This window comes from Manis pentadactyla, chromosome 8, assembly GCF_030020395.1.
Source record: "Manis pentadactyla isolate mManPen7 chromosome 8, mManPen7.hap1, whole genome shotgun sequence".
Lineage (NCBI taxonomy): Eukaryota > Metazoa > Chordata > Mammalia > Pholidota > Manidae > Manis > Manis pentadactyla.
In genome coordinates this window covers 45,198,980-45,214,046 of record NC_080026.1, presented here as the reverse complement: position 1 = coordinate 45,214,046, position 15,067 = coordinate 45,198,980, and positions in this window count along the sequence as shown.

Below are 15,067 nucleotides of genomic sequence, written 5' to 3'. Positions count from 1 at the left end.
CTTCCTTGGTCAGCCTTGAAAAGTTTTATTTTTCTAGGAAGTTGTCCATTTCTCCTAGGTTTTCCAGCTTGTTGACATATAGGTTTTCATAGTAGTCTTTAATAATTCTTTGTATTTCTGTGGAGTCTGTCGTGATTTTTCTGTTCTCATTTCTGATTCTGTTGATTTGTGTTGATTCTCTTTTTCTCTTAATAAGTTTGGCTAGAGGCTTATCTCTTTTGTTTATTTTCTCAAAGAACCAGCTCTTGGTTTCGTTGATTTTTGCTATTGTTTTATTCTTCTCAATTTTATTTATTTCTTCTCTGATCTTTATTATGTCCCTCCTTCTGCTGACTTCAGGCCTCATTTGTTCTTCTTTTTCCAGTTTCGATAATTGTGATGTTAGACTATTCATTTGGGCTTGTTATTCCTTCTTCAAGTGTGCCTGGATCGCTATATACTTTCCTCTTAAGACTGCTTTTGCTGTGTCCCACAGAAGTTGGGGCTTAGTGTTGTTGTTGTCATTTGTTTCCATATATTCCTTGATCTCTATTTTGATTTGTTCGTTGATCCATTGATTATTTAGAAGCATGTTGTTAAGCCTCCATGTGTTTGTGAGCCTTTTTGTTTTCTTTGTAGAATTTATTTCTAATTTTATACCTTTGTGGTCTGAAAAATTGGTTGGTAGAATTTCAATATTTTGGAATTTATTGAGGCTCTTTTTGTAGCCTAGTATGTGGTCTATTCTGGAGAATGTTCCATGTGCACTTGAGAAGAATATATATCCTGTTGCTTTTGGATGTAGAGTTCTATAGATGTCTATTAGGTCCATCTGTTCTACTGTGTTGTTCAGTGCCTCTGTGTCCTTACTTATTTTCTGCCCGGTGGATCTATCCTTTTGGTGAGTGGTGTGTTGAAGTCTCCCAGAATGAATGCATTGCAGTCTATTTCCCCCTTTTGTTCTGTTAGTATTTGTTTCACATATGCTGGTGTTCCTGTGTTGGGTGCATATATATTTAGAATGGTTATATCCTCTTGTTGGACTGAGCTCTTTATTATTATGTAGTGTCCTTCTTTATCTCTTGTTACTTTCTTTGTTTTGAAGTCTATTTTGTCTGATATTAGTATTGCAACCCCTGCTTTCTTCTCGCTGTTGTTTCCCTGAAATATGTTTTTCCATCCCTTGACTTTTAGTCTGTGCATGTCTTTGGGTTTGAGGTGAGTTTCTTGTAAGCAGCATTTAGATGGGTCTTGCTTTTTTATCCATTCTATTACTCTGTGTCTTTTGATTGGTGCATTAAGTCCATTAACGTTTAGGGTGACTATTGAGAGATATGTACTTATTGCCATTGCAGGCTTTAAATTTGTGGTTACCAAAGGTTCAAGGTTAGCCTCTTTAGTATCTTACCGCCTAACTTAGCTCGCTTATTGAGCTGTTATATACACTGTCTGGAGATTCTTTTCTTCTCTCCCTTCTTATTCCTCTTCCTCCTTTCTTCATATGTTGGGTGTTTCGTTCTGTGCTCTTTTTAGGAGTGCTCCCATCTAGAGCAGTCCCTGTAAGATGCTCTGTACAGGTGGTTTGTGGGAAGCAAATTCCCTCAGCTTTTATTTGTCTGGGAATTGTTTAATCCCGCCATCATATTTAAATGATAGTCGTGCTGGATATAGTATCCTTGGTTCAAGGCCCTTCTGTTTCATTGTATTAAATGTATCATGCCATTCTCTTCTGGCCTGTAGGGTTTCTGTCGAGAAGTCTGATGATAGCCTGATGGGTTTTCCTTTATAAGTGACCTTTTTCTCTCTAGCTGCCTTTAAAACTCTTTCCTTGTCCTTGATCCTTGCCATTTTAATTATTATGTGTCTAGGTGTTGTCCTCCTTGGATCCTTTCTGTTGGGGGTTCTGTGTATTTCCGTGGTCTGTTCGATTATTTCCTCCCCCAGTTTGGGGAAGTTTTCAGCAATTATTTCTTCAAAGACACTTTCTATCTCTTTTCCTCTCTCTTCTTCTTCTGGTACCCCTATAATACAGATATTGTTCCTTTTGGATTGGTCACACAGTTCTCTTAATATTGTTTCATTCCTGGAGATCCTTTTCTCTCTCTCTATGTCAGCTTCTATGCGTTCCTGTTCTCTGGTTTCTATTCCTTCAATGTCCTCTTGCATCTTATCCATTCTGCTTATAAATCCTTCCAGGGTTTCTTTCACTTCTGTTATCTCCTTCCTGGCATTTGTGATCTCCCTCCGGACTTCATCCCATTGCTCTTGCATTTTTCTCTGCATCTCTGTCAGCATGTTCATGATTTTTATTTTGAATTCTTTTTCAGGAAGACTGGTTAGGTCTGTCTCCTTCTCAGGTGTTGACTCTGTGATCTTTGTCTGCCTGTAGTTTTGCCTTTTCATGGTGATAGGAATGGTTTGCAGAGCTGGAACGAGTGACGGCTGGAAGAATTTCCCCTCTTGTTGGTTTTTGGCCCTCCTCTCCTGGGAGAACAGCGGCCTCTAGTGGCTTGTGCTGCGCAGCTGCGCGCAGACAGGGTTTCTGCTTCCTGCCCGGCTGCTATGGAGTTAATCTCCGCTGTTGCTGTGGGCGTGGCCTGGCTCGGGCAGCTACTCCAAAATGGTGGAGCCCCGTTGGAGGGGGAGCAGCTGGGAGGCTATTTATCTCCGTAAGGGGCCTCCGTGCTCCCTGCTGGCCAGGGGGTTAGAGTGCCCAGAGATCCCCAGATTCCCTACCTCTGGACCAAGTGTCCCACCCTGCCCCTTTAAGACTTCCAAAAAGCACTCACCAAACCAAAACAACAACAACAACAACAAAACAACAAATTAAATAAGTAATTAAAAAAAAAAAATGAAACCGCTTGCTTTTCTTTGTCCTCAGGTGCCGGCCTCAGGCACCCACTCACCGGTCTTGCTGCCCTGTTTCCCTAGTATTGGGGTCCCTGTCCCTTTAAGACTTCCAAAAAGCGCTCACACACACAAAAAAATGGCCACTCGCATTTCTTTGTCCTCAGGCACCAGCCTCAGGCACCCGCTCACCATTCTTGCTGCCCTGTTTCCCTAGTATCCAGGACCCCACACATGCACTGTGTCTGCGCTTTGGTCCGGGTGGCTGGGGCTGGGTGTTCAGCAGTCCTGGGCTCCGTCTCCCTCCCGCTCTGCCTATTCTTCTCCCGCTGGGAGCTGGGGGGAGGGGCGCTCGGCTCCCGCCGGGCCGGGGCTTGTATCTTACCCCCTTCGCTAGGCGCTGGGTTCTCTCAGGTGCAGATGTGGTCTGGATGTTGTCCTGTGTCCTCTGGTCTCTATTCTAGGAAGAGTCGTCTTTGTTATATTTTCATAGATATATGTGGTTTTGGGAGGAGATTTCCGCTGCTCTACTCACACCGCCATCTTGGCTCCGCCTCTTCCTTATCATTTTTTTAAATAGCATTTTCTTTTCTTTAAATTATTTTGTTGTTAGAGTACAGTGTATAATACACATAACATACAAAATAAGTGTTAGTCAACACTTTGTGTTGTAGGTAAATCCTCCAGACAACAGTAGGCTATTAGTAGCTAAATTTTTGGGAAGTCAAAAGTTATATGCAGATCTGTGATGGCTCAGAGGCTCTGTACCCCTGCCCTGGTGTTGGTTAAGAGTCAAGTGTGTATATACATAAAGTCTCAGCATCTGCAGTCAGCAAGCTGGAGACTCAGTGGAGCCACTGGTGTAGTTATAGTCTTGAGTCCACATTCAAAGGCAGGAGAAAACCAGTGTTGAAGCTTGAAGATGGTCAAGCTTGAAGATAAGAAGAGGGGGGAAATTATTCTTCACACCACATTTTTGGTCTAGTCAAGCCTTCAGTTGATTAAATGACTCCCACCACACTTTAGAATCTACTTTATTCAGACTATTGATTCAAATGTTAATTTCATTCAGAAACACCCTCACAGACACTTAGAAAAATGTCTAATTGCATATGTGGGTATGCTGTGAGCCAGTCAAGTTGACACATAGAATCAGCCACCCAGTTCTTGGGTTCTCACTCAAGGCAACTGGTAAGTGGCAGTGCCATTTACTGAGATGTTGGCTTCAGAGAAGAAAGTCTGGAGACAAACATCACATTGGAGGTGCTTACAAGATCTCCAGGGAAATGTCAAATAGTCAGCTGAATATAAGAATCTAGTGTTCCTGGGTAAAGCAAACTTTCAAGAGTCATTGATCCACAGATGGTATTTAATGCCTAGAGATGTTACGAGCACACCTAGGGAGAGAAAGGAGAGGACAGGCCTGAGAACTGAGCCTGCACTTCCATCTTTCAGAGAACAGCAGGATAAGGAAGGGCAGACAGCAGGACAAAGGAGAGTGACCCCAAGCTGCCGCCTGTTCTTGTTTTCAGCGCTGGTTGGTTGTGAGCTCTAACCAGGTGCAAACCCATTTGCCTGGACCGGCATGTGACCCTCAGTTAGCTGGTCTGTTCAGTCCATCCCAGACAAATACATATTTCTGCACCCCTGCTATTTGTCAGGACCTGTGCTGACACAGAAAGAGTCCCTGCCAGCAAAAGACTCACTGTCTAATAGGGAAATCAACTCTTGGCAGACCACTTCAGTGCCCAGGATGATAACTTTCACTCATTCAAGCATTAATTTAACAACCATTGATTGAGCCCCTACTTTAGTGCCAGGTGCAATTAAAAGAACTAAGAATGCAAAGTCAAATGAAACATGGCTCTCCTTTCTTGGAGCTTATAATCTAGAGGGAAGATGAACCCAAACAGACATATCTGAAAACTATGGCAAATTCTTTCATGGGAGACTTTATCATATGTGCTGCTGAAAGCTACACCTACCTAGAGAGAAAGGAATCTAGGATGATTTGGCAGGAACTGACCACCCTCTGATCACCTGCCTCTCCCCCCAAAACCTTACTGTCAGTGTGTGAGGCAAAGGCCACATCCAGAAGGAAATGGGTCATTTTATTTCATTTCATTTTTATAAGCAACATATTTAATGGAGTTGTTCCTGTTTTTCAATGCTTGGTAGGTCAGGCAGATGAATCTGAGCAGACACAGACATAGCAACACATGTGAATGTATGCATACATGCACGTACGCGCGCGCGCGCACACACACACACACACACACACACACACACTACTTTCTGGTTTCTACATTTCTTGAGTGTTAGGTCATTTTCTTCCCTGGCCAAATGGCTGTCTGCCAAGTGCTGGGGCAGCCCATAAATCGTTCCTCCCATAATATAAAACACAGTCCTTATTGACAGTGGGTCTGCTCGTAGAAGCTGTGGTGCCAGCTCATAAAGCAGGACCTGGTGTCACTCCCACCGAGCAGAGGCAATAAAGGGCATGGGGGAATTACCTCTCTCCCCAGCAGCTGGCCACACTATAGGGATGACGGCAGCAAGCCTAATGGGTCCCCCTCCAACCACCACCACCTTGTAAAGCATTATAGTTAGACATAATTTCTCCCCTGCCTCAGAGAAATTTCTTTCAGGGAGAGAGGGAGCTCCCTGAAAGAGGCACTGTCCCCAAATCCCAACTTGGCACCGAATCCAAAATGCCCCAATAAGAGGGATGTGACATATCTGGGTCTTTGACATCTCCCCATAGTGCGTAGCTAGGGCTTGCTTGCATAAGGCTCACTGCTCCCATAAACCCCTTGTCCCTCTGCCCCATTGTCAGACCTTCCCAGCCAGTGCCCCTGTGGATGACCTAGCTCAGCTTGCTCTCTCCAGACCTCTGAGCAGCATGACCCTGTGGGAATAAGACTCCCCAGGGCAGACAGTTCCCCACCAGTTGGTGATTGCCCTCACCAATTGATGACTCACTCCCCAGGGACTGACTATCCAACACTCTACTTTCCTTAAACCTCCAGCCACTCTTCTCCCGGCAGACCACCTCAGTATCTGTGTCAGGGGAAAACCTGGGAGCCTTTTTTTCCTTCCCAGGGCCAAGCCTACCAGCCACCCTCCATCTCTGGCTCTCCTGCTTCCTCCCCTCCTGCTCCAACAGCTTGTCCATTCTTCTGTCTCGGGCCAATCCTCCCACCCTGATGCCTGCCCCCGTTTGGGCTCCCACCATGCACACTTGTTACCTTCCCCCACCCCTTGTCTATTTGACCTCTCGCTCTCAATAATCCTTCTCAGCAACTCTGGAACACACTTAAGTATACTTTAAAAAACCATCACAACCAAACCCTCTCCAGCTATTGTTCTCTCTTTCCCTTTCCCCTTCACTGGCAAACTTGTTGAAAGAGTTGTTTCTAATTGCTTTCTTCATTTCCCACCTCTTGCTCTCCCTGCCTACCTTCAACTCAGTGTCTGCTGTTGTCACCAAGGAGCTCAATCAGCAAGTGCCTTTGAAGCATGCTTGTGCTATAGGGAAAAAATACAACAGGTAAGGTGATGGGGATGGAGGTGGGTTTCTAATTCTAATAGAGTGGTCAGGACAGCAAAGACCTGCAGGAGGTGAGGTACGAGTTAAGTATATGTCTGGGGTACAGCCTGTGCAAAGGTCCTGAGGTGGAGTGTGGTAATATACAAGGGACAGGATAGAAGAAGTGAAGAGATTTGAGGAGGAGATTGAATGAAGTCTGAGAGAGCTTGTGGGCCACAGGACATGGGAAATGGGCTGGGGCAGGGGGGTTAGGGTCAGTGCTAAGCAGAGAAATGACATGATTCAAAAGGACGCTCCAGCTGGAGAATGAGCATAGCCTATAGGAGACAAGGGTAGAAACAGGTGGACCAGTAAGGAGGGTAGGTTAAGATGGGGATAGCCATGAAACTGGGTGCAGAAGGGAGCAAAGAAAGACTGACCTGATCATTTCATTGTGAACCACTCCCACATGGCTGAGTCACCATCAGGGAGGGGCCTGATCACTGGCTAGCAAGCTCCTTGTGAGCAGGTACTAGTGGGTTCTAGCATACCACAGGGCACTAAGGGATCTAAGGTGAATATCCAGATTCTGGATACCCCTGAAAGTGAGAGTCAAAAGGATTTCCTGACAGGTTGGCTATGGGATGTGAGAGTTAGTCAAAGGACCAAGAATGTCTGCAAGGCAGCCTGATCTATAGTGGCTAGGAGCCTCTGCTACTGCCCCACCCTCTTGGATGTACACTTTCTCTGAATTCTGGGGCATTTCCCTCCCTTCCTCTTCATCTCTTGCTCTCCCTTCTAGACTCCCTGGCAGCCTCAACCTCCTGGGTATGACCCCTGATTGATGGAATTTCTCAAGACTCCTGTCCAGGTCCTCTCCTCTCCAAGGCTGCACTGAGCCTCGGTGACCTCATCACTAGCTCTCTTTTGAGCCCCAGATCCATATATCCTAACACCTCTCAGGTTCTCTTCTTGGAAATCTCAAAACCACATTGAAATGGATGTGAGCAAATCTGAATTCACAATGACCCCATGTGGCCCTGACCCACATTGTCCCCACTCAGTCACACTGGACCATTCTCCCTATCTCAGGGTATGGTGAGTCAGAAACCAGAGCTGCTTCCTAACACCTCCCTCTTTCTTAGTCCTTGTATGGAACCCTTTGCCAAGTCCTGTAGATTTCATCACCTAGTTAGCTCTTGAGTCCACTCACCACTGCCCACTTCCACCACCATCCCTCCCTGGTTGCCCCCAATGGCCTGGGGCCTGGGCTCCTGGTATCCCTTTATATCCAGCCAAGCCCTTTTCCATCCTGCACTAGACAAGGTTTCCAACATGCAAGTCTTACCACATCATTCCCTTGCAAAATCTTCTCTGAAGCTTTCTGATATTCTTAGGAGAAAGAAACATCGCCCTAGCCTACAAGGCCTTGCATTATCAGTCTACTTCCTTTCCTCTCAGGCTCTCCCAGGGGGTCCTCACCCCGTGCCGACCATGCCGGCTTCCTTTCAGTCACTTTCTGTGTCATTCTCCCTCCTCTCACCTCAAGGCCTTTCCACGTGCTCTTCCCTTTACCTGGAATACCTTCCCCTGTCCCTTTTGTGAGTCATCCCTCACACCAAGGCTCAGTCACCCTAATCTCTCTGGCTTTGTTAAATCTGCCTATTTATGTCGTCTCATGGCACCATGTACCTCTCCTTCATGACACTGAGAGCTGCAGGTGGCTTTTAGTTTGTGCAATTATTTGATTAATTCTACACCCCCAACTCCCACCAGTTGTCTCATCACAGTGAAGTGAGGACACTGGAGTTAGGCTAAATTTGAATCCCAATCTGTCACTTAGTGGCAGTGTACTCTTGGATAAGTTATTTAACTTAACTAGAGATCATAGAAAACCTCTCTTTTGGGGTTTTAGGGAGGATTTCAGGGCTCAGCCAATGTAAACTGCTTCCCACAGTGCCTGTCACATTGTAAACACCATGTGTGGCAGACAGGATCATTGGACCTGATTCTTTGCCTTGCCTGACACTCACACTCTGGCCTTGGCCACCTCATGTGCAAAATAAATTTCCTTGTCCTTTTGACTTCAGGTTCAGCCATGTGACTGTCTTTGGCCTCTGGAATGAGGTGGATGTGACAGTATGCCAGTTCTGAGTCTTGACCTTGAGAGACCTTGTAAACTGCCATTTGTCCTCTTGAGCTTCTCATTGCCACAAGAAGAGTCTCTTCTGGATCACTACTGCCCCATCAGCCTGGGCCACCCACATATGGACAGGCTTATCCAGCCAAGCTTGGCATAGACCAGGCAATCCCTGGCTGACCCGTGGGAATAAATGACCATTGTTTTAAGCCTATGAGTTTTGGGATGGTTTGTTCTCACCATTTTGTGGCAATAGATAGCCTGCCACAATAAATAGAGTGTGCTTGGCACAGTGCCTGGGACAGAGTAGACAGTATTATGATAGATGTCCATAGCAGCTGTGACACATCCCCCAGTATGGCTCTTGAAAGCCATACAAGACCTTCAGAGCTGTCTGTCCTTCATATGTCATGTATCAGCCAAGGCTCAACCAGAGATGTGCAACCACTGTGATAGGTAGGTAGGTAGGTAGATGGCAGATAGATGATAGATATATGATAGATGACAGATAGATATAGATAGAGATAGATAGATAGATAGATAGATATAGAAAGATGATAGATAGATGGATACGCTGATAGATGATTGATAGATAGACAGATAGACAGATACAGAAATAGAAATGGATCTGGTCTTATACAATTGTGGGGACTGGGGAAGCAGGCTCTGGAAGGCCCTTGTCTTGTGTTTTACACTGGAGTTTGAAAGCCACAGGGTAGGTGGTCAGGAAAGAAGATGGGTGTAAAGTTAGGACAGCGAGGACAAGCTGGAGCCCACGAGGACCAAACTCATTTCAGTTTTTGTTGCCTCTACCTTTGTGGTATGAGTGTCTTTCAGAAACCAGGGCCCCTCTTCATGGATGGAACCCCTTATCAGGACTAGGGGACCTGAAGGAGGATTCATGGGAAGGTGAGCATTTGAGTCCAGTTTGCTGTCCCACAGCACCTGGCTGAGCCTGCAGATCACTGATGTGTATGTGTCATGAAAAGCTTGTTGCTTCCCTCCCATTCCACTCGTCAGATCTCCCACATGAATTTCTCTTGTGACCCATCCCAACCAACAACCCCCAGGAAAAGGAATTCTAGGAATTCTTAAGCCAAGCCAAGTTGAGATATCAAAGCCACCACACCTCTAAAGCACCTTTAGACTTATTCTTAGAACAAAAGTAACTGAAGTCACAGAAGTATCTTGCAGAGTGGGACTGAGGAGTGTGATCATTTCCAAGCATATCTCTATTGCAAGCTTATTAGCCAAAGGACTATTTCTGTCATGGTGACATCTTGGGAGTGGCAATGAGGAGGTAAGGCTTGTGAACACCCTGTAAGGGTCAGATGTTTTACATATTTAATCCTCAAAACAATTTTGGAGGTGTGCAATTTATCAGACCTATCTAATAGATGAGGAAAGCAGAGTTCTTGACCTCTTACTCCTTTCCATTGGCAGGCTGGAGCTCCCAAGGGAAGTGAAGGTTTATCTTTATGCTATAAAGAGGAACTGTAGCTCCAGGGGGAAGGGTGTTGCCAGTCAGGGGTGAGTCCCCTTATGAATCTGATGAAACCAAAGTAAGTCAAGGAAGGGTAGGTTGGGAGAAAGGTTTTTATTCCTTACAGTGGTTAGCCAGGCTTGGCACCATCCGACTCCTCCAGCCGCAGCCCTGACCATCTCTTTTGTCCATGGCTCACATTCCCCTTCCCCTGCCCACTTCTGTTCTTTCTGGCAGGAACTCCATGGGGGGTCCTTGGTGACTGGCAAATGTTAGACCAATTACATACCGGTAATGGAGGGGAGGAGAGAATGGCTATTTTTTCTCCACCCCTTGCACCAGATTGATGGGAGGCTCTGCAGTAGGAAACACCTATTGATAATGTAAATGGAATATGGTCAAGTGGGAGATTCTGGGAATTCTGCCATTTACCCCACAGAAGGAGACAAAAAGGAGATGGCTAGTTCCTGGTCTAGAAGGAGGCCCACAGGACATGAGTTACAGGATACTCTCTGAGTATGGAGAAAAGGGCTGCAGAGTGAGGAGTCAGTAGGCATACTGTGGCCCCAGTGAAATCAGTGTCCTGTTAGAAGCAAAAGAGGGGATAGCTTGGGTAGGCAGTCAGCCATCTGTGCCACCAGAGCAGGTGGGAAGTGGGGAGCCAAGGAATTTTAGTGGTTCTTTTGGTTGAACTAGAGGCCCAATTGCTGGAAGGTATCCATGGGCACCAAAAACATCAATAGCCCAAGACCCTGAGGCTGGGCAGAGGCACAGGTAGGTTTTGCACTCTAGCTGCCAAGGACAGGCTACGCTGTAGAGTATCATATGAATTGATGGAGCTAGAGGTCCTGGGAGACAGAAAGGCCATCGATTCATTCCACAAAGAAGGAACCAGGGGAAGCGACTGGCCTTTGTGCAACCCTGCAGGGATGTGTGTGTGTGTCTTCCAGCCCTGGAAGGCCTCAGAGTGCTTAATGTCTGTGGCTCCTGTTTCGCACCCAGATGGGCTGTTAGAATGGTTGTCTTAGACATTATGTTTATGTGCACTGGTTTCCCCTACTGGGTGAATCTTCCCTATGAGCTCACCGACTCTTTGAGGGTAGGGCTTCTCTACTATACTTCTATTTCCCTCTCTGAGTCTGTCTCACATTCCCTAGTCCATCTCCAAGGCCATAGCCTTCCAGCAGGCCTCTGGCTTCAGTCTAACAAACCCCTTCAGGTCTCATCTGGGAATGGAAAGAAAAGCAATGGCTCCTAAATTTTTCAAGAATGAAGCTTCCTCCCTCCCTTCTTCCTTCTTTCCTTTTTCCCTCCTCCCGGCCCCCCTCTCTCTCTCCCTTTTTCTGCCTCCTTTTCTTTCTGGTGCAGGTATATGAATTTTAACACCTGGATAGACTTGTGTAATCCCTGCCACAACCAAAACAGCCTCGTCATTCTAAAAACACCGCTTGTCCTACCTTTTTGTAATGATACCCTTCCCCAACCCAACCTCTGGCAACTACTGGTCTGTTCTTCATCATGATAGCTTTGTTTTTTCAAGAACGTCATGTGAAAGGAATTATTCAGTATGTAACTTCTGAGGCTTTGCAGAAGCCCTGTGAGAGTCCCTCAAGTTGTTGCATGTATCAGTAGTTCCGACCTTTTTCACTGCTGAGTAATTCCATCGAATGGATGTGCTACAGTTCTTTTAATCCATTCATCTCTTATGGACATTTGGGTTGTTTCCAGCTTCTGATGATTATGAATAGAGCTTCTGTAAATATTTGCATGTAAAGTTTGGGTGAACATAGATTTTCATTTCTCTAAGAGAGGGATTGCTGGTCATACTGTAACTCTATGTTTAACTTTATAAAAAACTGCCAAGCTGGTTTAAGAGTGACTGGTATACCATTTTGCATTTCCATTGGTAGTGTATGAGTTTCTGTTACATGGTATCTTTGTCTGTACTTGATATTTAAAAATTTTAACCATTCTAATAGTTGTATGGTTGTACTTAGCTGTGTTTAAATTTGTATTGCCCGAATCAATAATGATGTTGAACAACTTTTCATATGTTTATTTGCCATCCATATGTCCTTTTAGTGAAGCATCTATTTAAGTCTTTGGCCCATGTAAAATTAGACTGTTCATTTTCTTATTGTTTAGTTTTGAAAGTGCTCTATATATTTCAGATACAAGTGCTTTGCTGGAAATGTGATGAAAAAGTATTTCTCCCAGTCTGTGAATAGTCTTTTCATTCTCTTAACAGCATTCTTTGCAGAGAATACATTTTTTATTTTGATGAATTCCAATTTGTCAGTTTTTTCTTTCACGGGTTGTGTTTTTGATGTCATTTATAAGAACTCTACCTAGGCTCAGATTAAAAGATTTTATCCTAAAAGTTTTGTGGTTTTATATTGTATATTAGATCTGGGTCTATTTTGAGGTAATTTTTGTGTTGAGGTATGAGGTTTAGGTGGAGGTTCTTCTTTTTTTTTCTTGGTCTATGGATACCTTCTTGTTCCAACACTGCTAGTTGAAAAGATGACCATCCCGCTTGAACTGCCTTTGTCCCTTTGCCCAAAATCAGTTAATCATATTTGTGTGGGTCTGTTCCAAGGACTGGCAAATGTGTTCTGTGAAGGACCAAGAGTAAACAATTTAGGATTCATATAGTAGTTCACTGCTGGTTCATATAGTGTCTGTCTCAGACCCCCCTTTGTTCTTTTCTTAGCTGAAAACTATTCTTAACTAGCAGGTCATACAAAAATAGACGATGGGCCAGATTTCGTCTCTGGGCCCTAGTTTGCCAAACCCTGATCTGCTTAGTTCCACTGATTTGTCTTCCCTGTCACCAATATCACACTATCTTAATTATGGCAGCTTTTATAGTAAGTCTTAAAATTAGAGAGGGTGAGTGCTTCAACTTTATTCTCTGCCTTTAAATTGATGCTTTTAGACCATTTTCATTGTATTTAATTATTGATATGTTTGAATGTAGTTCTACCATTTTATTCTTTGTTTCCTCTGACTTTTTGTTCCTGTCTCCCTTTTCCTGCCTATCTTTGGACTGTGGGAACGTTCGTTTTAGTATTCCATTTCACCTTATCATATTTTGTCATACATCCCTTGGTATAGTTTGCATGTTTACTGATTGCACAGTATAGGTGCTGAACTTTTCTCAGTCTACTTAGACTCGATACTTTCCCACTCACATGGAATATTGTTATTTAACCCCATATAGGTCTATGGGTCCTTTAATTACCTCTCTTTATGATACATCTGCATACATTGAAAGTCCCATCAGACAATGCTCTATGTTCTGCTTTCAACTATTAAGTACATCTGTAAAGAACTCATGGGCGAAGAAGAGTCTATTATATTTACCCAGATACTTATGATTTCTGTCACTCTGCCTTCCTTCCTGATGCTCCTGATCGTCTCCTTTCTGCCTTTGGAGCAGATCTGCTGGTAATGAATTCTCTTCATTTTCCTTCATCTGAGAGTGTCTATTTTATCTTCATCTTAAAGGATATTTTCATGGTTACAGAATTCTAAGTGGACAGTTATTTTCTTTCAGCATCTAAAAAATAGTCTGTTTACTCTAGCTTCCATGCTTTCACATGAAATCCGATTCCTTCAGACAACCTCCTGTTCAACTTCGAAACCTAGATCAGGGCTTATTTCTTATTTAAACTATGCTGATCTTATATGCTTGCTCCATGCCCCTGCCAAAAACTGATCACTCCTTTCAGTGCATGACATCATTGCCCACATCACTCTCCCTGAGTGACTCGGTCACATGTTGTGCTCATCCACCTGTTCTCTGTCATGTGCACCAGTTGGGGGGTGGGGAGAGACAGAGATAGCAAAAGAGAGAAGCGAAGGAGGAGGAGATTAATGAGACTAAAGACTGATTACCGTTCAGGAACCTCAGATGAACTCTGAATTCAGAGAATATTTCTGCAATTGAACTAATTAGAAAACGAAGGTCTCACGTATGGAAGACAGCCAGCATGCAACCACATAGGTGGGTCTTCTGTGCCCATCCAGGTGTAGGAAATTCCCAGATGGTTTAGGAAACAGTTACGAGGGCTTATGTAACTGTGGGTACATTCACTTATTCATCAAGTTTGAAGGTCCTGGGTAACATTGGCATCTTTTTCGGAGGGCTTGAATGCTTGCACCCAAAGGAAATATGCATTAGTGATACATTTGCTGAACTAGGGCAGGCTATTCTGGAGTTGGAAGCGCCCATCAGAGACTCTCAGCTCACAATGACAAGGCAGTGACTGGTTCTACCATGAGACTGGGCTGTTAGAGCTTAGGTGTCTGCTCAGCCCTCAGTCTCCCAAATCACAGCCTTCTTCCTCTTTCTGTTTTTTGTCTTCCTCCTCCTCTTCTCTCCCCTACCCATATCCAGTACAAAATCAACACTCAACACTACTTAAGGACAGCTTCAAAGATTTTGTAGCTTCATCTGTGTTCAGAATTCTTGTAGACATCTGTGGATGTGGCATCATGTTCAAATACTTTCTGAAAGGGCCAAGATCCAATTTCTACCCATCTCTCAAAGCTTTGTTCACTTCTCCCTCCTCCATGAAGCTTCCTAGAACTACCTGATTTGGAAACAAACTCAGCAGAATTAATGAAAACTGATGATGGGCTCCCATGTGTGGGACACAGGAGACTAGGGAGATCAGGCATAGTTTCTGCCCTCAAAGAACTCACAGCCTACCAGGCAGACAGAAGGTAAAGAATGACACAGTAAATATGGGCTGTGCCCTGTGTTTATCAGGGCTGGGGGAACCAGTTTACTTCTGGGACTCTAGAAGTAACAGGGGTTTCAATTCTTTTGTAACTGGCTTACAGCTTTTCTGGACCTGAATTCATTTGATTGACTTAGATACGTGGTTTTCAGACTCCACTCTGTGGACCCATGTCTATGCTGCTTCTTGCTGGGTGCAGGGGTGCCCAGGGAAGAGGGGATTGGGATGTGTGTGAGTTCTGGTCTCCTGCTTCCAACTTTAGCCAGATCAGCTCTACTTTTAACTGTGTCCTTTACCTTGTATACTAATTTCATTTCATTTGTCTCTGGGCCCTAGTTTGC